This window comes from Astyanax mexicanus, chromosome 8, assembly GCF_023375975.1.
Source record: "Astyanax mexicanus isolate ESR-SI-001 chromosome 8, AstMex3_surface, whole genome shotgun sequence".
NCBI classification, from domain to species: Eukaryota; Metazoa; Chordata; class Actinopteri; order Characiformes; family Acestrorhamphidae; genus Astyanax; species Astyanax mexicanus.
The window spans coordinates 34,039,167-34,066,919 of NC_064415.1; positions in this window are offsets into that span (position 1 = coordinate 34,039,167).

Sequence of the window (27,753 nt, forward strand, 5' to 3'; positions counted from 1 at the left end):
CATCTCAGTTGGGTTTACGTCAGGGTATTGTAAAGGCCATGCATCTTTTTGTTTACTAGATAATTCCATATGCGTCAATTAATAGGTTTCATGGTTTTAATATTAATCTTCATTGTAGAAAATAAATTAAATAAAAAAATAAAGAATGAAAAAACATTTAATGAGACGTGTCCAAACTTCACCAGTCTGGTGGGCATTGTGTATTGGTGTGTGTATGGCACAGTAACAGCCTGGTTACAGAATGCACAGACTTGGAGGAATTCATGCAGGAGTTCATTGATTGTATTCATTGCAGCATTAATGTCAAGAACTCATAACATCACTAATCTGGATTTTAATGATTTATTAGTGATTTTGATTGGTCAATTCCAATATGTCCAGTTACACATAATATAACATTAATTACACATATTATATAATACAATATAATTCAACCCAACCACATAAATGGAACCAGGTAACAGAGAGCATTAAAAGAGCTCCAACACGAAACACTTTTAAATCCAGACTGAAAACCTTCATATTTGATCAGGCCTTCATCTCAGTTTAAAACACTGCAGCTCCACACACTTATTTTGTAACCGCACTCTTATTCTAATTCATTTAGATAATTTTCCATATTTAATATATATATATATATATATATATATATATATATATTTTTTTTTTCATGTTTGAATCATGTTATAATCCTATTTTTATTCTCATTCTTATTTTATTTCCAATTCATTGTTATTCTTTTACATGTTTTAAATTTGACCTCTTTGTTTTAATCATGTTTGAATCATTCATGCTTTATTCGTATTTTATTTTTATTATTGTTATTCTTTTACATGTTTTATAATTTGATTTCTTTTTGTATTTTCTAATTTGTAAAGCACTTTGAATTACCGTTGTGTATGAAAGGCTCTATATGAATAAACTTGCCTTGCCTTGGTAGCATTGCATTGTCTTCCACATCTCAAAAACGAGTGCCGACAATAATAGGCTGTTGAGCCAAAATGATCTCCAATGCTTTATAATGAAGAGCAAAACCCATTATAAAGCATTGGAGATCATTTTGGCTGAACAGCCTATTATTGTCGGCACTCGTTTTTGAGTTTCACTCTCTTCAATCTTCTTAAACTTTTTAATCAAAGTTTGCTGTTCTTCTGAACAATGTCTCGAATTACCCACATTTCTCAGGCTTTTTAAGGAGAAATGCATGTACAGCATGTGCTGGCTTCACCCTTAAATAAGGGCCACCTGATTCACACCTGTTTCTTCACAGAATGATTGACCTCACTAACTACACTCTGCTATTATTCTTTACACACCCCTTTTAAATAATTATTCAGACACACTGACTCAAGGGCATGCATGCCATGAATGCTGAGTCTGTTGGTTTTCTAACAATCTACTGTACCAACTGGTATATTGTTTGTCATGTGGTAATAAAATGATTATCTGGTTAGTCATATTGGACTGCTATTATTTTAAGCACTACTGTATAACACTTGTTTAGTTACCACATGCAATATGATAGCATATGCAATAGATTCATGTAATAAATAACGTAGAAGAAAATATGTACAAAACCCTATTAGATTTGAGTGCGTAGATAATCAAACAAATAATTAAAATAATTAAAATATGTTCCATTACTTGATATGTCAGATACACACTACACCATATTAGCACAATTTTTTAAGTTGCTGTCTGTTCTTTTAAATTGAGGTCACCAGAGTTGCTAGACCATGACTTGCTAGACCCAACAAATATGTAGCAGGTTTCATATCTGGGCCTGTTGGCAACCCTGTGAAAGATTAAAGGCATGTGTCTCAAACATGACATCGTATCAGTTTTCCCATTTGACAAAATGTGGTTTTGGACAACAGACAGATTTAGTGTGGGTTCCTCCTGGTGAAAGATTTTATAATTTGTGACCCTGTGTTTTAGATCAGTCATGCAGTGTGTAAACTACATATATTAAAAGATTCCCAATGTAAACACAAATTGTGTAGTGATGAGGCTACATTGTTCTGATAACTCATTATTAGGCATTACATATGTTATGTGACTTATAATTCTGTTTAAAAACTGAAAAAATATCTCTTAGCTAATTAATAATAATTGAGATAAAAGTAAACATAGACTTGTTAAAAGTAAACTTAAAATGATATTGTTATTTGTCTACTTTGCTTAAACATTTCAAATTATTTTCATACATTTTTTTTTTTTACTTTTTTTTTGGTCATGCTGTCATATGTGTACAGGGACTATGTAAGGCTATGTTGCCACATTTCAGGCTTCAGACAGCAAACAGTAAGTAAACAGCTGTAATTTTTTGTAAAGAATCAACAATAAGTGGGACACAATCGTGAATGTAATTTATTGTATATTTTAAACTTTTTTTTTAGAAATAAAAAACTGAAAAGTAGGGCGTGCAATATTATTCAGCCCCTTTACCTTCAGGAACAAGGAAACACAGCAGGCAGGACAACTATAAGTCGTACACTGCACAAATCTGGCCTTAATGGAAGAGTAGCAAGAAGAAAGACACTATTGAAAGAAAGACATAAGAAGTGCTGTTTGTACAGCAAACGTGGAAGAAGATACTGTGGTCAGATGAGACCAAACTTTTTGGCCTAAATATGGCCTAAGATGCTTTGTGTGGCTGAAAAGTAACACAGCTCATCATCCTTAACACACCATCCCCAAAGTGAAACACGGTTGTGGCAGCATCATGGTTTGGGCCCGTTATTCCTCAGCAGGGACAGGGAAGATGGTTAAAATTGATGGGAAGATGGATGTGGACAAATACAGGACCATTCTGGACCGTTCAGTTGGAGTCTGCAAAAGACCTGACACTGGGACGGAGATTTATCTTCCAACAAGACAATGATCCAAAACATAATGCAAAATCTACAATGGAATGATTCACAAATAAACGTATCCAGGTGTTAGAATGGTTCAGATCTGAATCTAATGGAGAATCTGTTGCAAAGAGCTGAAAACTGCTTTTCACAAACGCTCTTCATCCAACCTCACTGAGCTTCAGCTGTTTTGCAGGGAAGAATCGGCAAAAAATTCTCTTGATGTGCAAAACTGATTCATTTGCACAACAGCAGGTGAAATTGATTAATAATCAGTGTTGCTTCCTAATTGGACAGGTTGATTTCTCAGAAGAGTGTGGTTCACTTGGAGTTACATTGTGTTGTTTAAGTGTTCACTTTATTTATTTTTTTGAGCAGTATATATATATATATATATATATATATATATATATATATATATATATATATTATTTCACAAGTTTCCCATTTTAAAAAATTGAGCTCCAAAAACTGTAATGGTATGATCAGGTCATATGGTTGTTATGACAGGACAATTTCAAAACAGTGCCTTACATTGTGTTGTTTAAGTGTTCACTTTATTTATTTTTTTGAGCAGTATATATATATATATATATATATATATATATATATATATATATATATATATATATATATATTATTTCACAAGTTTCCCATTTTAAAAAATTGAGCTCCAAAAACTGTAATGGTATGATCAGGTCATATGGTTGTTATGACAGGACAATTTCAAAACAGTGCCTTTTTCATAGCAGCTGAACAGTTACTGGAAGCAGAGCTATTTCAGGAGGCCCATTCCAGAAGACTGTTGTTGCACTGTTATGTGGTCTGTTGGTCAAATATGCCATTAAGTATTCTACAACAGCCCCGTTACATTCCTTTTTATCACTGCATCGCCATATCGCACTTTATAATGACATAATGTGTACTCAGTGGCACAAAAAGGGGGTATGCAGTATGCGACGCATAGGGGCGCTGCACTAGAGGGGGCGCCAAATCGATGCCGGAAAATTATTTCTAGGCGGCATTTTCTGTAAGAGCTGTTTGTTCATGTATGATAATACACAGGGGCGTCGCCTGGCCTGGGCTTCCAGTAGCCCCGAATCGTTTCGCTCAGCTCAGCTCAGCAGTGAGACAGGCCGCTGTGTGTATGGAGAGGAATTAGTGCCAAATTGAAATACAAACTCTAGGGTGGAAAAATGTAAAAGCAGTCCACAAAATGCATTGCTTTTCCTCACTAACATGAAGCATAAGTGCCAAAATGAAATGCAAAACTACTATTACATTACATTTTATTGCACTTGGTGCAATAGTGACAAATTAGTGACAAAATTTTATGAAATACACCTTGAAATGTAAACAAGGCACAGCTGTATTGCTTTTCACCATAAGGTACTTTAAACATTAACTCCTCCTTTAACTGTAATACTCACGAGATTGCTTTTAAGCACGGATGTGAGGAAAATGTGCCAGAATGAAAAGTAATAGCTCCAGTGCACTGCTTTAATGTCACCCAATCTCTGAACAGAAATACAGTGTGTGTGGATTTGTATTTAAAGAAAGAAACGCTGCATTTGTGTCAGAACTGCACTTAAAGTGCAATCACCTCAACTACGTTGTATTTCACTGTGTGGCGCTGCGAATGTGTAAAGCAATCACAATGCCCAGCGATTGCATTCCATCTAACCACAGCGCTGTAAACGTGCCAAAATTAAATCCAATCACTGTCCAATCAGAACGCTCTCCTGAATTTGGGGCGGGGCTGAGACGCCAGTCTCTCGGAGCTGTTCCTGAAGAAAAGCCTTTTCGACAGGATAAAAGAGAAAAATAAACACTTTAATTCAACAAATTGAGGCTGGGGCAGTTACAGATGACTATGTGCTGCTCAGAGTGGAGTGGATTTTAGAGAAGACGGTCATGTTCTCACATTTAGCGCCAAAGACTTTCCCGAAACGTCAAACAATGCGCTGAGGCACGTTCTGGAACAACTCCAGTAGTCCAACCATAGACAAATATACATAGACACTGCATTGACTGATGCCGTCAGTTGCACGCGCCCCCAGTGCATTAATTTACACTGAGGAAGGTGTAAAATACACCTATAATAATCACAGTAATGAAACAGGACGCTGTTACACATTACAAATACCTGCTTTCATGCTGGAATATGGTATGGCATATTAAAAAAAGTGTATAAATTTATTATTTGTATATACTGATATGTACATACATACATACATACATGTAAATATATGTACATACACCCCCCATATACATACAGACATACATACATACAGAGAGAGACCACCTGAAACTATGGATTTCTTTGATTTTATTTTTATTTTATTTTTCTCTTTTATCCTGTCGAAAAGGCTTTTCTTCAGGTACAGCTCCGAGAGACTGGCGTCTCAGCCCCGCCCCAAATTCAGGAGAGCGTTCTGATTGGACAGTGATTGGATTTAATTTTGGCACATTTACAGCGCTGTGGTTAGATGGAATGCAATCGCTGGGCATTGTGATTGCTTTACACATTCGCAGCGCCACACAGTGAAATACAACGTAGTTGAGGTGATTGCACTTTAAGTGCAGTTCTGACACGAATTCAGCGTTTCTTTCTTTAAATACAAATCCCCACACACTGTATTTCTGTTCAGAGATTGGGTGACATTAAAGCAGTGCACTGGAGCTATTACTTTTCATTCTGGCACATTTTCCTCACATCCGTGTGTGACCTCTCATACTCCGTCCCGCCCCAAGGATGGACACCACATGGTTTGGATGATGGGTATTTTTATTCTGCAACGAGTTCAGCATTCACATAACACATCAGATCAGTTTCTGGTCAGCTTAGCCAGCCCACAGCAGGGATATCTCAGACTGCTCGTTTTTTTTTGTATGTACAGTTTTGACATTTTTCTTGCCCATGGTACATAAAAATAGAAAAAAAACAGTGATCGTATAGTAAATATTAATTAAGCAACTAAACATTTATAATGGTATCTATTTACGTAATTATATTATTATTATAATTATTATGAAGTATTATATTATAACGCTATTCTCATAATTAGTATACATTATATTAATCTAAGTTAACTTTATCCTTACAAAATAATGACTAAGACAAAATAAAATAAAATAAAAACATTCTTATAAAATTATACTACAGCTGCACAAATCACATCATCCATTTTGTAGATTTTCACAGTAGAAACATTGAAAAAAGAGATACAATACTGCCACCTTTTGGACACCAGATATAACACACCTAGCAAAGCTAGGCTCATGGCTAAAGCACATTTTTTTTAATTCCTCAAATATTTAACTTATTAATATAACCAAAGGAATAACACGAATTATATATTTAAACCCACCTGCAACGAGTTCAGCATTCACATAACACATCAGATCAGTTTCTGGTCAGCTTAGCCAGCCTAATAGGGCTGTCCCTAACGATGATTTTTTAAACGATTATTCTAACGATTATTTTTTTCGATTAGTCGACTAATCTATTTATTGAGAAACATATTTAAATAATTGTTATTTTACGTTTTAAAGCAAACGATAAATTACTATATTTATATATAATAACAACAACAACAACAACAACAACAACACAAGCCTACTAAACCAAACCCCACACTTATAATCACTTACATGTACAACACGTTTAGATCTATAACGCTAAAAATGAATAAGCTCCCATACACCACAACCGTGTGTTACACTGTTTTCTGTGACCGCTAGATTTTGTGACCACGGGCAAGTAGTTCTCAGCGTGTTCGTTTCTAATGTTTACCCCGACTGGCCAAAACGGTTAAGTTTAGGGCTGAGAATAAGGTGTAGGTATAGAAAGCTTCCGTTTTGCCAATGAACGCTCATAACCGTGAGCACTGGTCACAAAATTCCGACGGTGACAGAAAAGGTTGTAACACCGCAGCGCAGACGGCGCTAGGTAAAATAACTTAAGGCAGCTAGCTTAGCTAAACACCTGAACTTATGAATAATGCTACTGTTTCTGGAAACTGCGAAATGCCATGCACAAATATAAACCAAAACTGTATAATTTCTGCCTGTGGCAGGTTTAAAACCTTTGGTAGACAGCCTTAAGTCTTTTTAAGGACACCCGCGGAGACCCTGATGTAAACGGTAACTTACTGTGTGACCCTGTTGACATATGCTCCTGGATGTTTGCGCTTCAAGTGCTCCTTTTGCACATATGGCAGAGGACCACATTGTTGCCCTTTTGCGTGAAATGCTCCCAAACTTTAGATGCCCGCTGGCGTTTTTTTGTAGCTGGAGATTGCTCTCCGGAGTCCAAGCTCTCTAGAGCTTAGATTCTCTGCCCGAACCCGACATGACCCGAGGTCCGACCCGAAATCCGACCCGGGCTCCAGAAAATAGTCCGAGATGTAGGCGTCTGTTTTTTAATTATATTTTTATTTAAAAAAAACGAAAATAACGAAAACTGAAAGTGAAACTAAACTAATTTATTTATAAGCGCTGTTTTACCGCAGTTCTACAGCGGGGGTGTTGTGCCGATTCTGTCCGCGAAGCGGGAGTCAGATTCAGCAGAGAGTCGGATTCGGCACAAACGCGGCGGCACCTCGCGGTCCACGGTGTCAGTTGTAAGCGCTCGCGCTAGCCGCAAAATACGGCAGAAAACACTGAGGGAGCTGCAGAATTATGTATGGGACTAGAATATGAGCTCTCACCAGAACAAGCGAATCTCTCTCTCTCTCTCTCTCTCTCTCTGTCTCTCTCTCTCTCTCTCTCTCTCTCTTTGTGTGTGTGTGTCTCTCTCTCTCTCGCACGTGAACTCCTCCGCGTTTGACTTGCAGAACTGTGTTTAGCTGTTCTTAAAAATCATTTTAATTAAATAATAGTTCTATGCTTCTATGTTACCGTGTTAATTAACATAGTTCTGATCATATTTACGACGCGCCGACGCACGTTATGCAAATCGATGTATTTTCTTAATCGATGACGTCGATTATGTCGACGCGTCGCCCCAGCCCTACAGCCTAAACAGAGTTAGCTATTGTTAGCAACAGAGACATGTGGCCTGTTAGCTAAATCAGCTAGCTTAATTAGCTAGCTAATTGGCACACAAAAATGACTTAATCCATGTAACTAACACATGCACATTCATTATATAGTCATTTAGAGCTGTTAAGTATTAAAATATACTAGCACTTAGTACTTATTTTATTATTTTAGTGATTTTTACTGGAGCTGTGTAGAGAGCCAACTCACCCACAGCAGGGATATCTCGGACTGCTGGGGGTCTCCCAGCATGCACTCATTTTATACTAAAAAACTGGCAGCCTTTGACCAGCAGGTGGTGCTGAACTCATTTGCAGTAATTTATATATTATTAACTATTTATATATACTTTTAACACTGTTACATATACCCCCCTGAAATTCTGTCAAATGGGTGAAGCATGAACTTGATAATAATAAAATAGAAAGAAAAAAAAAAGAGGGGGGTGGGGACATACTATGGAACATTTCTGTGTACACGTCAATTAGAAAATTCTCCTTGAAGAGTATGTGGAAAAAAAGAGAGGTACCAAGCTCCTTTGATCAACATAGACATAAAAGGTGCCCTTCTACACCTTATAAACTAACACATAGTTCCAATCAAACAAAAAGCACAACTGTTATAAGAAGCTTTTAACCATCAATAATGCACAAAATTATACTGTTTATACTGAAAGCATATCTCTCACAAAATCAAACAGGGAACTAACAGTAGGTCTGGGACCATGCAAGACTTGGTCATTCATCTCACAAGTAAGACGTGTGGGAGGCCTAATGACTCTACCAACCCTAGTGTGAGCTGTAGTGGGCTGTGTGCATATTACAGGATCCTGAGTGGGTGATTCTAGTGTGTCTATGTCTGGCTGAATGTGATCATGCGACGTAAGTGGTGGCTGAGGTGAACTATCAGTGCTGCTGACTGAGGAACTGTCACTGATATGATCTAGGGCTGACTGTCTAGAAATACTATCTGAGTATTCAAGCGAAGAGATCATGTCAGGCCTTTCATCAAGATGTTCAGTAGAGTTTTGTGGCACTGTGTTCACATTAACATGTGATTCGCCAGCATCATCACACTGCAATAGCCAGGACATAGTACGTTTGTCACTTCCTTCTACTTCATCAGGCACAACAGCATTGTGTTCGTAAGTGAGGTCACCCTCGTCTAGATGTGTTGAAGTCTCATCCACGCCACTATCCAGAGGAAAGAAGTTCACAGGCAGCATAAGATTCCTGTGAATGACTTTCTCTCTGCCTGTCAGAGAATCCTTGACTCTGTAGACATTTATGGCTGGCCTCACAGAAACAACTTCATAAGGGGTTGACTCCCACTTGTCAGCAATCTTTCGCTTCCCTTTTTCACCTCTGTTGGCAAGAAGCACTCTATCGCCAACCACCAAAAAAGGAGATCCTCTTACTTTTCGGTCATACAGCTTAGCATGACGCGTCTGCTCCTTACGGGTGTTCCTCTGTACAATTTGGGCAGCCTCAGATAGGTCCCTCTTTAGATGAGTCACAAACTCAAGATGACTGACTACATCGGTGTTGTCATTGAGAGCATGCTGGAATATGACATCAATAGGGAGCCTTGGAATCCTCCCAAACATGAGGTAAAAAGGTGCAAATCCAGTGGTCTCATGTTCTGTACAATTATAACAGAAGGTCAAGAGCTGTAGCATGTTAGGCCACTTTGCTTTGGACTGTGGAGGCAATGACCTAATCATGTTGCCAAGAGTTCTGTTAAATCTTTCAGTGACACCATTGCCCATCGGGTGATAGGGCGTGGTGTGTGACTTTTGTATTCCAGCCATCTGAAGTAGTTCTCTGATAAGTCTGCTTTCGAAATTGGCACCCTGGTCGGAATGGATACGCTTTGGAAATCCGTAAATGAGAAAGAAATCATTCCAAAGACGTCGTGCCACTTGTTTAGCAGATTGGTTTTTGCATGGAAATGCATGTGCCATTTTTGAGAAATGGTCTGTGATGACAAGGACATCCACACACTTGTCACCTTTCTCTGCTGTCCAAAAGTCAATGCAGACCAGTTCCATAGGTTCGGTGGTCCTTATGTTTGCGAGTGGAGCACAAGCATGTGGTTCAGGTGTCTTTCCCACAATGCATCGGTCACAGGCCTTAACGTGGTTCACAATGTCACGCTCCATGCCACACCAAAAAAATCTCTGCCTGGCTAGGGACAGGGTCCGAGACTGGCCTTGGTGACCTGCAGCGTTGTGGAGACCATGTAGCACCTTTTTCTTCAAGGAGTCAGGAACAACAAACAGGAAGAGCTTCTTGTTTGTGCGGAGGTCCTTTCTTGTTTTGTACAGAATACCATTTCTTATGGTGAATTTATTCCAGTGCTTAAGAAATTTGATAACACTACGAGGCTCAGCGGCTCGTTCACGTTTGTTGGGCCTTTTGTGTCTTTGCACGTAAAACATGGTTCTGCCTATAGTGTCATCTTGTTCTTGCAAAGCAAGCAGTTGGCTCTGAGGATGGGTCGTGCTTGGGTCTTCTTTTAGAAGTTGAGGAACAGCAGTGCCCAATCTCACCATCCGACTCACACCACCAGTTTGCTGCGCGGTGAACAACGCTGCAATCTCATCTGATGCTATAGAACACCCTGTGTCATGCAGTGTAGGATCGTCTACTAACCCTTCCGCTGAGTCATGAGTCTGGTTCTGAACTTCTTGACAGTTGTTAGAGAGTCTGAATGTGTCCTGAACAGTTCTATCACATACACCATCAACTTGATTGAGGAGCGCAGCATAAGGCTCAGATACAAGGCGGTGGCTGACACAGGACTGGACAAATGGCTGTCGGCTCAAAGCATCAGCAACAACATTTTTGGGACCAGGTATGTACTTTAGATCAAAACTGTATGAGGCAAGCTTGGAAATCCACCTCTGCTCACACGCATCAAGTCGAGGCTTGGTCAGTATATATGTCAATGGATTGTTATCGGTCCATACTACAAAATGTCCACCTTTCAGCCAATGACTGAATTTGTCACAAACTGCCCATTTCAATGCGAGAAATTCAAGCCTATGTGCGGGGTAGTTCAACTGGGACTTGGATAGTGTTTTACTCGCAAAGGCCACAGGCCTAGCTATTTTCTCATCCGGTGTCATTTGAGAAATAACTGCTCCAATTCCATCAAATGAAGCATCCACCGCCAAAATGAATGGCTCACTGTTGGCGTGGGCCAGAGTGACACTCGTCTTGATGTCGTGCTTCAGGATCTCAAATGCCTCTTGACATTCTGTTGACCAGTCAGATGAAGACAGTTTGACATGTGTTGATTTCTTAAGGGCCTTGCGCTTTCCCTTACCAGAGTTATGTGTGGTAGGCTCAGCAGTGAGGTTGAATAGGGGTTTGGCTTTTGCAGAGCATCTCTCAATAAAGTGTTGATAGTACATGACCATGCCCAAAAATGATCTGATTTTCTTGGCACAAGGTGTCTTCCCATCAGACTCCATAAGATCTATTGTCTCGATGTCGTTGATGACCTTGACCTTCTCCAGATCAGTTTGAACACCATCTTCACATATGATGTGGCCAAGAAACCTCACAGACCTCTGAAGAAAGGAACATTTCTTCGGTGAGAGTTTGAGATTGTGTACAGCAAGACGGGAGAATACCATCTGTAACCTCTCAAGGGCAACCTCTTCAGTTGGGGCGAACACTAGGAGATCGTCCAGGTAGCAAAGAAGACTAGAGAAGTTCTGATCTCCAAAGATGGACATCATCATACGCATGAATGTGGCAGGACTATTACATAATCCTTGAGGAAGACGAGTATACTCATGAAGGCCAAATGGTGACGAAAAGGCAGTGTATTTTCTGTCCTCCTCATGCAAAGGGACGTTATAGAACCCTGAAGTGAGGTCCATGGTGGAGAAGAATGCATTACCACCAAGCGCGGCCAGAGAATCTGCTTGGTGAGGAAGTGGGTGAGCATCTTTCACAGTCCTTGCATTCAGCCATCTAAAATCAGTACAAATCCTGAGATCGCCATTTTTCTTCCACACCAAAACCAGCGGCGATGCATATTCACTGTGCGACTTCTGTATGATGCCCTTTTCTTCCATCTCATTCAAGGTTGTCCTGAGCTTCTCATAATGACTTGGAGGAATGTGTCGGTAGGGTAAACGAAAAGGCTTATCATCGACCAGGCGAATGCGATGCACAAAACCCTTTGCTTCACCACAGTCCATCTTGTGTCGAGAAAACACTGAGTCATACTGCACAATGAGATTGAGTAGTTTATCCTTCCATTCAATAGACACTTCACAAGAGTTCAGGTTTAGATCTGATAGGCCTAAGTCTCCAACATGTGTGTTATGTCTTCCTCTGATCTAGGTTTTGACTGTACACTTTGGGTGTGCTGCATGGCACAGCGGACTTCATCAGGGCTAGCCAAATCTTCCACTGCTACACAGGGAGAAACATCTGCAATCTTTGCATTCCTCTTAAGAACAACAGTGTGACTGGTGGGATTAATTACTTTGACTGGCACCCACCTATCACCCCACAACGGAGTGATGACTCTCCCAACAAGGATGTGCTTTGGCCTGGCTTTTGACTGGGTAGGCTCCACAAGTATTGTGCTGCCTGCTGACATTGACGATGAGGCAGGCAACCTGCCCCAGAGAAGATGCTCACTTTGTGGCTTAAGAATCACACATCGTTTAATCTGTACTGTGCCCACTTTATCAGGAACAGAATCACCCTTCCATCTTTCAGTGTTGGACAACAGTGACATGAATTGACTGAGCTCATCATCAGTTTTGCAAGGTAAGGACATCAGCTTCCAATAGCTGTCAGTGCTTTTCAATGATGTTAACAAGTGCTTGATTGCATTGCTGCCCAAGATCATCTGCTCTGTTTGACCTGGCACAACTAGTGCTGGAATAACCATCTTGCACCCAAAGACGGTGACATCAAGATCATACAAGCCCTTAGGGGTGACATGATTACCACCACACCCAACAATGACAATATTTTCAGTCTCTTTCTTTATAATGTCAGGAAAATGCAGTAAAAGGCTTTCCTCTGCAGCTTCACTTAGGGTGCAGGCCATTGATCCACTGTCTATCATTGCTCTGAGAGTAGGACCATTGTGGACATCCACTGAGGTGTAGAACAAGCTATCAGCTGTCACGATCTTGCGAGATCCATGAAAAATTACTGTTTTGGATGAAGACACAGTGCCACTGTAATGTTCATAAAGTGACTCACAATCATATATTTGATCAGTTTCTCCTATCTCTCTGGGAGGCTTGTTGTATTCGTCTGCGCTGCCCTCCCTGTAGTGCAGACGGGTTAGTTTCCCTGATGCTCACGGAGAAATCTCGTCCCCTCAGTGCAGTTGTGGCGTGTGTGACCAGCTGAATGGCACTGAAAACACAGTTTCTTCTCACGGCAGTGAGAAAGGGCAGAGTGGGCGGCATCACTGCAAATAGAGCAAGGTGTTTTGTCAAAACCTTCTATTCTAGGCAGCTTGTTATGGATTCCCTTTCGAAACCCAGACTAAACTGCGCCAGCATCACGCAGCAAGATTTCCTCTAGCATCTCTACAACACGAGCTAAACTAGCATGGTCAGAGCTTGGTGTGTGCTGTTTTACTTGGCTGCTGGAAGTGGCAACTGGGCTAGGGCCCACCTCTGCCATGTTCATGGCAATGTGTCCTTTCGTTTCAGTGTATACAGAAGCAGTAGATGTCTCAGCATGATATTCATTCAACACTTCCTGTACCTCATTCACTGACCACTTAACTATGGGCTTGGATCTGAATGTAAGGGCTAGATCTTTGCTTGGGCAGTTTCTAATAAACATGCGTGTGACTTCCATTGCCGGATTGTCTAGTGTCCTACCCTGTTCATTTAGACATTCTGTAGCGATATCAGCAGCTTTATTGAGTCTCAGCCAGTAGTCATAGGGATTTTCTTTGTTCTCAGGCAATGTTGTGTAGAAGTCGGCCAGTGGAACAGAGGAATACTTAGAGCAGCTGAAGTGTTTCCTCAGAAGGCTATAAATCATGTCTGGATGGCTCTGAATGTCAAGGTTACCGTTTCGAATTCCGAATCTCACAACATCTTTTGCTTTCCCTCGCAGATGCACAAGGATTTCTTCAGCCTGATCCTCCAGTCTAAGATTGGCTCTTTTCATGAAAGTTTTCATAAGATCCTCCCATTCTTGTATAGAGACTGTGTCTGAACCATCCCCTCTAAAGGTTGGAGGTTCTTTAACTTTCCTTGGTGTGACCAACTGAACTTTTAACATATATACTTTTAACACTGTTACACGTGCTTAAAAGCAATCTCGTGAGTATTACATTTAAAGGAGGAGTTAATGTTTAAAGCTCACCTTCCGCGAAAATCCGATTTTTTTTGTGGAATACAGTAGGTCTCTCCGAGTTGAATGTGTACACCTGCACATTAAACTGTTTTGCAGCCCCCATTGTCTGCAGGAGCTAAGCAAAGAAATCCCCCCTCCCCCCCTCCGAAAAACGGGTGAATTTTGAATTATCTTTCTGCCTACTCACAGACCAGCCCACGTTGGCTCGAGAAACTCCCAGAGGCGGAGCTGAAGCGACGCAACATCACCGCTCATCAGTAAAGGTGCTTACACACTGCACGCGGTAGGTGCGGCGCGGTACGCTGACCCCCATAGGATTCAATAGTGTCTAGAGCGGTAGAGCGGTGCGTCGCTGCCGCGGAGCAGAGCGGAAAGCGGCGCGTTTCCCCGCCCATAACCACGCCTCCACCGCGCTACCGCTTACCGCGGGCAAAGTTCAACATGGTTCAACTTTGACCTCGCGGCAAGCGGTACCTCGGCAGAAAACGCATGACGTGAACTCACGCGACTAGAGAGAAACTGTAGTCCAAACAACAATAAACGTGCGCGAGTGACTAATAATAGCGATTAGTGAATCCCCTCAGCTGTACATCACTTCCCTACACTCATATAGAGATAACAGGAGGAAGAGAAGAATCAGAGCTTTGTTCTGAGGCTGAGAAACAGATACAGATCCACAGAGGCTGTAGAGACTCAAAACTACAAAACACCGCTCGCAGAGGTGATGGGTTTTAGAAAACTCCGCCTATTATCAGCAGGAGACGCTTGGCGTCAGCAGCAGCGCAACGCACCCGCAACTGACCAGCGTAGAGCAGAGCGGCAGCACAGCGGAATACAGCGCGGTGTACCGCGTTCAGTGTGTAAGAACCTTTAGGAGGTGGGAGGCAGTGAGCGGCAGAGCGGTGGAGGGGCGTCGCAGTGCTCCTAGCCAATCAGAGGAGAGATATTTGCATGCTGTTTGCATGTATGAATATTCATGAGCAAAGCTGGAATCCGGTCATTTTGGACACACCCCTAAACAGTCCATTAAAAAAGAGCTATACAGAGACACCTGAGCACTTTTTTTTACAAAAACGGCTCACATGTCATTCATTCATACTAGAGACCACAACTAGACATTTTAAAATGAAAGAAAAAACGACGGAAGGTGAGCTTTAAAGTACCTTATGGTGAAAAGCAATACAGCTGTGCCTTGTTTACATTTCAAGGTGTATTTCATTAAATTCTGGCACTAATTCAGCGTTTGGTTTTGAAAATGCAAAAAGGTGTGTATTGTTTTTCAATAAAGAAATCAAGTGCAATAAAATGTAATGTAATAGTAGTTTTGCATTTCATTTTGGCACTTATGCTTCATGTTAGTGAGGAAAAGCAATGCATTTTGTGGACTGCTTTTACATTTTTCCACCCTAGAGTTTGCTTTTCAATTTGGCACTAATTCCTCTCCATACACACAGCGGCCTGTCTCCTCACTAATAATACAGCTGAGCTGAGCGAAACTTTTCGGGGCTACTGGAAGCCCAGGCCAGGCGACGCCCCTGTGTATTATCATACATGAACAAACAGCTCTTACAGAAAATGCCGCCTACGAATAATTTTCCGGCATCAATTTGGCGCCCCCTCTAGTGCAGCGCCCCTATGCGTCACATACTGCATACCCACTTTTTGCGCCACTGGTCATAGTAGCAAGACTATATTTATTTGTTCGTAATCAGCATTTTATATGTTAATAAAGCTCAACTGCTATAATTTTTTACTGTTTTCTAAAGCGTTCTGAACTGCTCTTATTAAGTATATTTAACAGCACTACATAATTGTTACACTGAGACCTACTTTTCTTTCCTTCTATTATTTTCTGTTGTGAAATACGCTAAAAAATCAAAGCTGTGTAAACGAGCATAATGTTGTATTTATTTCCAAGAACAAAGAACAGAAAAGCTGGTCTGCACATAAAAAAAACAATGTTTTAAAAGCTTATTGTTTTATGTGTGATTCATTTGAAAAATCGTCTGAAATTTTACTTTTCTGTATCTGAAGAACAGACTTTTGAATAATGCAAAATTTAATCCCATTATTCATTTAGTGCTACACAAAACATCTGTAACATGCCAGTATGTTTTGTGAATACTTATAATACGTTATATACTTGACTTCTCAGCTCCTCCAACACCCAACTGCGCGCGCCTGCTCTTGCTGACCAGCAACACGAGGCGCAGCCGTATCTCGAACAAGCCTAAAGACTTTGAAGCCCCCCTACCTGCACCGCGGGGTTCTCCACTCCGTCCAGATGTTTCTCCACCGAGTTCGAGGGTGTTTTGGGCATGCTGTATGGCGTCAAAACCGTGTCAAAATTCGCGAGCGAGCAAAGTCACTTGGCGCAAGCAAAACCACACTCTTCTCTCACCGGCGGACTGAGAGATAACTACAGGACCGGGCTTTAAACCTGCCTTTAGCCGCCCTGTCTGCAAGCAAAACCACACTCGCGCGCGCGCGGAAGTAAAACCACACTCGCGCGCGTGCAGCCAGCCCTCTCCGCGCGCGAGTGTGGTTTTACTTCCGCGCGCGCGCGAGTGTGGTTTTGCTTGCAGACAGGGCGGCTAAAGGCAGGTTTAAAGCCCGGTCCTGTAGTTATCTCTCAGTCCGCCGGTGAGAGAAGAGTGTGGAAAAGTTTACAGTCAGACTCTCAGACTGAAACCGCCCCCTGGCTGCAGCCCGACCATATTGGCTGAAGCCAGGGGGGTCCTGATTTGAGGGCGTTCCATGTCAGGAAAAAAAATAACTACTTTTTGGAAAAGTATTTGAATCTTTTTGAAAACTGACTTGAACTACTTAAAAAAATGGTTTGAATCTTTTTGAAAATGAACTTGAACTGCTTTTTAAAATAATGTTTCAAAAAAATATTTCAATCTCTTTAAATGTCTCCTTCTGCTAAAATCCCCTTTTTCTTATTCTTTGTGAAATACTCTCTGAGTTGTATATGCATTCTGCACATGAAACTGTTTCTCAGCCTCCATTGTCTGCAGTAGCTAATAAAAGAAAATCCTCAAAAATATGAGTTGATCAGAGAGATGTAAAATGTCGATGTCAACCAGTGAGTTCATAGCCTTGCCCACCTAGGGCCTCAGAACCGCCCACAGGCAGAGCTTAAAGCTTTTGTTTAAAGAGCTAGTTAGCCTTAGCTATCTTGTGTAAATAATGTGGGTTTATTCAGATCTCAGGATGATTCAACTTTACCAAGACCTTTTATACACTATTGGAGCATGGTTTGACAAGATAGCATAACTCGCCGGAAAAAACTGGTCAAAGCGGGAGCTGTTCGCATTGAATTTTATGATATAGAGCGGACCCTGGGGCTTCGACGTGGTGAAACTGCCCAGGTACCGAGTCTGAGATAAGAGTTTAGCGTTAGTATAGCTAAAAGGGTGGGGGCAGGTGTGAAGGAAGGTGTGGGGGGGATTGCAGGGAGATCCGCACGGCCCCAGAGCAAGATCGGCTGTATAATAACATCATAATGTTATTAGGTCCCGGGGAGGAGAGCTGCTGGGGGCGGGCAGTCTAAGCTGGTAGCTGAAGCTAAGCTAACTCCATTGAATGTAAGGGGAGCCAAGGCTAAGCTAACGTCATTGAATGTAAAGGGAAACTATGATAAGCTAACATGATGTAATTTCACGGTAGCCAAGGCTAAGCTAACTTTATTGAATGTAATTTGAACCTATGCTAACGGCATAAAATGTATGTAAAATGGTAGCCGAGGATAAGCTAACACCATTGGATGGAATAGGAGCCGTGGCTAAGCTCCGGCTTGGTTCGGGGCTTTAACGTTTTTCAGCTGCCGGAGCGGGCAGTCTGAGCTCAGCTAGGGGTGTATATAATGTTTCTACACTGCGGGGAGAAGGACTGCCGCCAGGGGTGGGCAGTCTCAGCTCGGCTTGGGGGGTTCATAACGTTTCTCGGCCGCAGGGAGAAGAAGAGCCGCGGGGGTGGGCAGTTTGAGCTCAGCTCTGGTGGTTCATAACATTTCTCGGCCATGGGGAGGAGAGCCATCGAGGCGGGGCAGTTTAAGCTCGGCTCGGGGCGTTCATAACATTTCTCAGCCCTGTGGCCACTCGAGTAAGGGTTAACTTCCTTTAGTGCTATATTATTAACTAAGCCTATATCTCTGAAAGCATTTTGTCCTTTGAGTTTTAGAGCTGTAAAATTAACTGTGGGGGGAAGGCAGGTTGGCATTCTCTGCTGCAGTGCTATTAGCCAATCAGAGGCGATATATTTGCATATTTGAATATTCCTGAGCCCTGGAAATATTCTCTTTCTTTAAAGACCTATAACCTATAATACAGTGATCTAAATCAGTGCTAAATAAAAAAAAACACCTGAGCACTTTTTTTCACAAAAAACAGATCACATGGACTTTCATTCATATTAGAGACCACAATTTCCCGTCTGTGACTGCGATCAAATCAAATACTCAAATCTTTATATATATATATATATATATATATATATATATATATATATATATATATATATATATATATAAAGATTTGAGTATTTGATTTGACTGCAAAATATATATATATATATATATATATATATATATATATATATATATATATATATTTATATATATATTTATATATATATATATATTTGTTTGCATTTTTTTGATTGACAAAAAAACATCAAGTTAATTAAATTAATAATTAAGTTATTAAATTAAAATAAATATTTATTAAACTGAGGGAACAACTGAATAAATTAAGGAGAAGAGTTATGAAATGTGGAACCAATTAATTAAATGGATGGAATAATCAATTAAATCAAGTGATTAATTAATTAAATTAAGGGTATGCTTTACTAAATTGAGAGAAGTAATTAAATTGATGGAACAAATAACCGGCTACATTGCATCAGATTTGTTTTTTCAGTTTATTCAGTGTTGGTTAGATTGAGGTACATGGCCAAAAGTATGTGGACACCCATCACAATGTCTGATTCCAAAATCATAATAAAAGCATTATTATAGCAGCCTCCACACATCTGGAAAGACATTCCAATACATTTGCCCTAGAAGCATTTGAGAAATATGGGGGCTTATGTTAAGGAAGTTAAGAGTTCAGCGTTGGCATGAAATAATATAAGGATTAGGTTAGGGTAAAAGTGCCTTAAAGTGCCATCACTTGAGTTTGAGATCCTCAATATTCTGTTTTACCTTTTGTACTACATGTATCTTTGACTGAAGACTGTTTACTTGAATTTATTCTTCCATCAGTTTCTACCAATGGTGGGAATCCCAGGCTGTAAGGGTATATCAAGGGCCACAGTATTGATAGAGGAGACAGATATTATTTAATAATTCTCACCAAGTTAAAACATAAATGTAATTTAAAAGTTTGGGCCAATTTTTTCATTATTATTTGCATATGGATTATGTCAGTGTTTGCTTTTATTTTTGTGTTTTTGTGTATTTTATGTAGATTTTCCTTTTGGAATCTCTCTTGTGAAAGACAGAGTAACAGGACAAGGGCACTTCAGGGGGTAAGATATAGCAGATCTCCATGCAACAAGTCAGGCACCACAAATAGTCCATCATACAGCAGAACGCCCTCGTGCAGTGACAGTTTATCCTTGTGAGGCTCCCAGGCATCTAGCAGGGCAGCACTCGTGTTGATAGCCTGTATCACAGAAGTCAAAACTATGTCAGTTCTCTGAGTTTGCTGGAGGTCACATGGTTGTGAGGCAGAGTGTGAGGTAGCGTTTAACGGTTGTGAAAAGGGCTGTGTGTGTGTCAGTGGTGGGGGTGTGTCTGGTCCTGCAACAGGTCTCAGGTCGGGGGGGTATTGCCCCCCTCCACGATGAAGTTGTCGATCCACAGTTGTCGATGTCCAGTTTTGTCCTGAGGAAGCAGCAGTTCCTCACATCAGCTCTTCTGTTGCCATCTGCCAATTCTGACACACCTGGCTTCTGATGTGCTTTGACCTTGATCACAGCCACTGCCTCCCCCCTTGTCCGAAGAAGAGCAGCAGCAAATTCCAGTGCTGCAGCTTGTGCCAGGGGCTTCCCATCTGCCGAGATGAATCCTCCCTTCTCCCAGATCGGCAGATACTCTGTCAGCGAGTTCACAACGAATCAGCTGTCTGAGTAAACATTCAGAGGTTCATTAGTGAAGATGAGCAGAGCTTGACACACAGCAGCTATTTCAGCAGTTTGTGCAGACACATGAGGTTCACACAAGAAATCTTCTCCCCCCTGTACACACACAGCAAACCCTGCCAAATATGAGGTAGTTTCCGGATCCAGGAATCTTGCTCCACCAACGAAGTTGGTCACTGCTTCTTGCATTGCTGTCTGAAAACACAAGGAGTCATGGAAAACAGAAGGCCCTGTTTTACAGGTATGTGGAAGACCCTCATAGACCAATGTCATGGGTAAAAACGAGCTTGGTTTGTACAGTACAGCATTATTCACATCAATTGTTGACAAGATAAGGCTGTCAGGGGTCAGAGAGGTCAGGATATCTGGGATTGTTGCAACAACAGGTGCAGCAGCTTCAATTTTAGCATTCAAGGCTCAGTTATTGATTGTCAGGCACCAGGCAGGGGCCTTACCAGGTTCAGCGTGCCTTTTTACAGGCCAAATCAGATTATTACACAGAGATGTACATTCTTTCAGTACCTCCTGCTTCAGTAAAGACTCAATAGTGTTTTTTAGGTACGGGTGCGCCTCACTAGAAACCAGTACTGCCTCTGTGGGGCAGGATTGATACCCTGAACATCTACCAGCATGATGTTTTCCAGAACTTTCCCACAATCATGTTTATGCTTGGCAAAAACCTGTCTATGCTTCTGGAGTAAATTATGCATATCAATATCCTCGTGGACTAACAGAGTGTCCAGGGCAAATTCCTCTGAACCTTTTATTGCAAAAACAAAATGAGCATCTGAAATTGCAATCGTGTGATGATCCCCATCAGGGAAATCACCTTTTCACAGGAGATTGTTTGCATAATCCACCAGATAGCCTCGTTTGCTCATTAAATCTGAGCCCAAAATTAACACAACACCATACTGAATCTACAAACATGTCGGACCCAATTGCCATCTCTAAAGGGGGTGTCTGAATTGCTTGCGTACGAACTGCGTCGTCAGTACCAAACCCATGCACATTTATGGAGTTATTACTTCTCCAGTCAGGTTCTGGAGCACAATTTAATAGGCTGATTGTCACTCCAGTGTCAATAAGCCATGAAGCCTTAATTTCACCCACTAAAACATCAACAGTTGGTCTCCCACAATTATCCCTCCCAATTACGGCAATAGGTGTCATTGCTGCCGCGTGTGACCCCATGGCTAGTCACTTAGACTTGGAAGTTGCTTTTTTTGTGATTTTCTGGTGCTGAGGTGCTAGAGACTTCAACTGCTGCAACCCGATGAGCAAAATTTTTCTATTGTCCTGTCTGGCCATACTTGTCTCTCTCTTGCCTGTGTTATCAGTGGCCCGTTTGTGTTGCTGAGCTGCCTGTGAGTGTGTGTGAAAAGGCATGTGAACTGCCCCCTCCCCTCCCTGAGAATTCTGTTTGGGCGGAGCTGCTTCCTTCCCTTTCTGTTGCACTCGCTCTATGTGGCTCACACTCGGAGAGATACATAAACAGCCTTTGGGCAAAACGTTCAGGTGATTCCCTATCAGTTTGAACAATTTGTGCGATATCCGAAAAAGAGAGTTCTGCATCAACTCCCATTACAGAATAGAATGCACGGCGTCATTCACGTTCATCTGCTCTGTTCTGTTTAATTAGTTTGTGACAGGCCAGAGCAGCGGCATCAAATTCATTAACACAGTATCTGAGCAGATAACATGCTTCATAAAGACCTGCAAGTCTACCTGCGTGAGTCCACCGAGCAAGGCCACTGACAAGGCAGCCCGTCCTACTGCCTACTAAAATGTGCTCCCATCACATTCCTGTCATCTCCGGTACGCAAAGAAGGCAGAAAAACACACATAGGCACCAGGACCATACTAACCTGCGTCCGCTAAAGCAAACCACGCCCACTACTACCTCATTTTCTGTTGGGCTGTGGAAATGCCAGTCGGCTGGTAATAAAGCAGATTTTATCGCGTCTTATGCAAACCATCTTTCATTACAACTGCTGGCCCTGACTGAAACTTGGATTAAACCAGAAAACACTGCTACTCCAGCTGCACTTTCTAATAATTATTCCTTCACCCATACTTCTCGTCTCTCAAGACGAGGAGGTGGAACTGGCCTTTTGCTCGCTAATGGCTTAACACATACTCCACTACTACCTGCAAATACATACAACTCGTTCGAGTATCATGCCACACTGGTTAATACTCCAGCAAAACTTGCTGTTATTGTTATCTACCGTCCTCCTGGACAAATGGGCGAGTTCACACATGAACTTGACATGCTACTGTCTTCTATCCCTGAGCACGATTGTCCCATGCTCATTCTAGGGGATATGAACATCCACCATGACAGTACCAGCTTCACAGACTTCACATTTATGGAGTTATTACTTCTCCAGTCAGGTTCTGGAGCACAATTTAATAGGCTGATTGTCGCTCCAGTGTCAATAAGCCATGAAGCCTTAATTTCACCCACTAAAACATCAACAGTTGGTCTCCCACAATTATCCCTCCCAATTACGGCAATAGGTGTCATTGCTGCCGCGTGTGACCCCATGGCTAGACACTTAGACTTGGAAGTTGCTTTTTTTGTGATTTTCTGGTGCTGAGGTGCTAGAGACTTCAACTGCTGCAACCAGTTGAGCAAAATCTTTCTATTGTCCTGTCTGGCCACACTTGTAACAGAAATTACCAAACCTCTCCTCTGTCTCTCTCTTGCCTGTGTTATCAGTGGCCCGTTTGTGTTGCTGAGCTGCCTGTGAGTGTGTGTGAAAAGGCATGTGAACTGCCCCCTCCCCTCCCTGAGAATTCTGTTTGGGCGGAGCTGCTTCCTTCCCTTTCTGTTGCACTCGCTCTATGTGGCTCACACTCGGAGAGATACATAAACAGCCTTTGGGCAAAACGTTCAGGTGATTCCCTATCAGTTTGAACAATTTGTGCGATATCCGAATAAGAGAGTTCTGCATCAACTCCCATTACAGAATAGAATGCACGGCGTCGTTCACGTTCATCTGCTCTGTTCTGTTTAACCCTTGTGTGGTGTTCGGGTCTGTGGGACCCGTTTTAATTTTTCATCAAATGATACTAAAAAAAATATTTGTGCTAACTTAAACTCATTGGTGTTGGCTCATTTTTTGTGAAGAACATATATCAAAACTCATTTTCGATAAACACACAATATACACCCCCCATCCCCTCCCTGCACATTTATATTACATACAGTATATTTGGCCAAGAGCTAATAAACATTGCTTCATTTGTAAATTTGAAACTAAACAAATTTTCTACTCATATCTTGAGTTTAATTCATTTTCTTTTACATTTTATTAAAAAACAAATAAAAAAAGAGCAGCACTTTTTAAAAGAAATGTAACATAAAAAAGGTAAAGGGCAAATATTAACAATGTAAGCTGTTTATATTGCTTGTTATTTAGGTGAAGCAAGCATGTGTAAAGTATTTTAATGTAGAATTGCTTAATTTAGCTGAATTTATTACAAGTTACAAAAGTAAATGAGTGACAAAAATATGAACACCACACAAGGGTTAATTAGTTTGTGACAGGCCAGAGCAGCGGCATCAAATTCATTAACACAGTATCTGAGCAGATAACATGCTTCATAAAGACCTGCAAGTCTACCTGCGTGAGTCCACCGAGCAAGGCCACTGACAAGGCAGCCCGTCCTACTGCCTCCTAAAATGTGCTCCCATCACATTCCTGTCATCTCCGGTACGCAAAGAAGGCAGAAAAACACACATAGGCACCAGGACCATACTAACCTGCGTCCGCTAAAGCAAACCACGCCCACTACTACCTCATTCTCTGTTGGGCTGTGGAAATGCCAGTCGGCTGGTAATAAAGCAGATTTTATCGCATCTTATGCAAACCATCTTTCATTACAACTGCTGGCCCTGACTGAAACTTGGATTAAACCAGAAAACACTGCTACTCCAGCTGCACTTTCTAATAATTATTCCTTCACCCATACTTCTCGTCTCTCAAGACGAGGAGGTGGAACTGGCCTTTTGCTCGCTAATGGCTTAACACATACTCCACTACTACCTGCAAATACATACAACTCGTTCGAGTATCATGCCACACTGGTTAATACTCCAGCAAAACTTGCTGTTATTGTTATCTACCGTCCTCCTGGACAAATGGGCGAGTTCACACATGAACTTGACATGCTACTGTCTTCTATCCCTGAGCACGATTGTCCCATGCTCATTCTAGGGGATATGAACATCCACCATGACAGTACCAGCTTCACAGACTTCACATTTATGGAGTTATTACTTCTCCAGTCAGGTTCTGGAGCACAATTTAATAGGCTGATTGTCGCTCCAGTGTCAATAAGACATGAAGCCTTAATTTCACCCACTAAAACATCAACAGTTGGTCTCCCACAATTATCCCTCCCAATTACGGCAATAGGTGTCATTGCTGCCGCGTGTGACCCCATGGCTAGTCACTTAGACTTGGAAGTTGTTTTTTTTGTGATTTTCTGGTGCTGAGGTGCTAGAGACTTCAACTGCTGCAACCAGTTGAGCAAAATCTTTCTATTGTCCTGTCTGGCCACACTTGTAACAGAAATTACCAAACCTCTCCTCTGTCTCTCTCTTGCCTGTGTTATCAGTGGCCCGTTTGTGTTGCTGAGCTGCCTGTGAGTGTGTGTGAAAAGGCATGTGAACTGCCCCCTCCCCTCCCTGAGAATTCTGTTTGGGCGGAGCTGCTTCCTTCCCTTTCTGTTTCACTCGCTCTATGTGGCTCACACTCGGAGAGATACATAAACAGCCTTTGGGCAAAACGTTCAGGTGATTCCCTATCAGTTTGAACAATTTGTGCGATATCCGAATAAGAGAGTTCTGCATCAACTCCCATTACAGAATAGAATGCACGGCGTCGTTCACGTTCATCTGCTCTGTTCTGTTTAACCCTTGTGTGGTGTTCGGGTCTGTGGGACCCGTTTTAATTTTTCATCAAATGATACTAAAAAAATATTTGTGCTAACTTAAACTCATTGGTGTTGGCTCATTTTTTGTGAAGAACATATATCAAAACTCATTTTCGATAAACACACAATATACACCCCCCATCCCCTCCCTGCACATTTATATTAAATACAGTATGTTTAGCCAAGAGCTAATAAACATTGCTTCATTTGTAAATTTGAAACTAAACAAATGTTCTACTCAAATCTTGAGTTTAATTCATTTTCTTTTACATTTTATTAAAAAAAAAAAAAAAAAAGAGCAGCACTTTTTAAAAGAAATGTAACATAAAAAAGGTAAAGGGCAAATATTAACAATGTAAGCTGTTTATATTGCTTGTAATTTAGGTGAAGCAAGCATGTGTAAAGTATTTTAATGTAGAATTGCTTAATTTAGCTGAATTTAATACAAGTTACAAAAGTAAATGAGTGACAAAAATATGAACACAACACAAGGGTTAATTAGTTTGTGACAGGCCAGAGCAGCGGCATCAAATTCATTAACACAGTATCTGAGCAGATAACATGCTTCATAAAGACCTGCAAGTCTACCTGCGTGAGTCCACCGAGCAAGGCCACTGACAAGGCAGCCCGTCCTACTGCCTCCTAAAATGTGCTCCCATCACATTCCTGTCATCTCCGGTACGCAAAGAAGGCAGAAAAACACACATAGGCACCAGGACCATACTAACCTGCGTCCTCTAAAGCAAACCACGCCCACTACTACCTCATTCTCTGTTGGGCTGTGGAAATGCCAGTCGGCTGGTAATAAAGCAGATTTTATCGCATCTTATGCAAACCATCTTTCATTACAACTGCTGGCCCTGACTGAAACTTGGATTAAACCAGAAAACACTGCTACTCCAGCTGCACTTTCTAATAATTATTCCTTCACCCATACTTCTCGTCTCTCAAGACGAGGAGGTGGAACTGGCCTTTTGCTCGCTAATGGCTTAACACATACTCCACTACTACCTGCAAATACATACAATTCGTTCGAGTATCATGCCACACTGGTTAATACTCCAGCAAAACTTGCTGTTATTGTTATCTACCGTCCTCCTGGACAAATGGGCGAGTTCACACATGAACTTGACATGCTACTGTCTTCTATCCCTGAGCACGATTGTCCCATGCTCATTCTAGGGGATATGAACATCCACCATGACAGTACCAGCTTCACAGACTTCACATTTATGGAGTTATTACTTCTCCAGTCAGGTTCTGGAGCACAATTTAATAGGCTGATTGTCGCTCCAGTGTCAATAAGACATGAAGCCTTAATTTCACCCACTAAAACATCAACAGTTGGTCTCCCACAATTATCCCTCCCAATTACGGCAATAGGTGTCATTGCTGCCGCGTGTGACCCCATGGCTAGTCACTTAGACTTGGAAGTTGCTTTTTTTGTGATTTTCTGGTGCTGAGGTGCTAGAGACTTCAACTGCTGCAACCAGTTGAGCAAAATTTTTCTATTGTCCTGTCTGGCCATACTTGTTCTATTGTCCTGTCCGGCCACACTTGTAAAAGAAATTACCAAACCTCTCCTCTGTCTCTCTCTTGCCTGTGTTATCAGTGGCCCGTTTGTGTTGCTGAGCTGCCTGTGAGTGTGTGTGAAAAGGCATGTGAACTGCCCCCTCCCCTCCCTGAGAATTCTGTTTGGGCGGAGCTGCTTCCTTCCCTTTCTGTTGCACTCGCTCTATGTGGCTCACACTCGGAGAGATACATAAACAGCCTTTGGGCAAAACGTTCAGGTGATTCCCTATCAGTTTGAACAATTTGTGCGATATCCAAATAAGAGAGTTCTGCATCAACTCCCATTACAGAATAGAATGCACGGCGTCATTCACGTTCATCTGCTCTGTTCTGTTTAATTAGTTTGTGACAGGCCAGAGCAGCGGCATCAAATTCATTAACACAGTATCTGAGCAGATAACATGCTTCATAAAGACCTGCAAGTCTACCTGCGTGAGTCCACCGAGCAAGGCCACTGACAAGGCAGCCCGTCCTACTGCCTCCTAAAATGTGCTCCCATCACATTCCTGTCATCTCCGGTACGCAAAGAAGGCAGAAAAACACACATAGGCACCAGGACCATACTAACCTGCGTCCGCTAAAGCAAACCACGCCCACTACTACCTCATTCTCTGTTGGGCTGTGGAAATGCCAGTCGGCTGGTAATAAAGCAGATTTTATCGCGTCTTATGCAAACCATCTTTCATTACAACTGCTGGCCCTGACTGAAACTTGGATTAAACCAGAAAACACTGCTACTCCAGCTGCACTTTCTAATAATTATTCCTTCACCCATACTCCTCGTCTCTCAAGACGAGGAGGTGGAACTGGCCTTTTGCTCGCTAATGGCT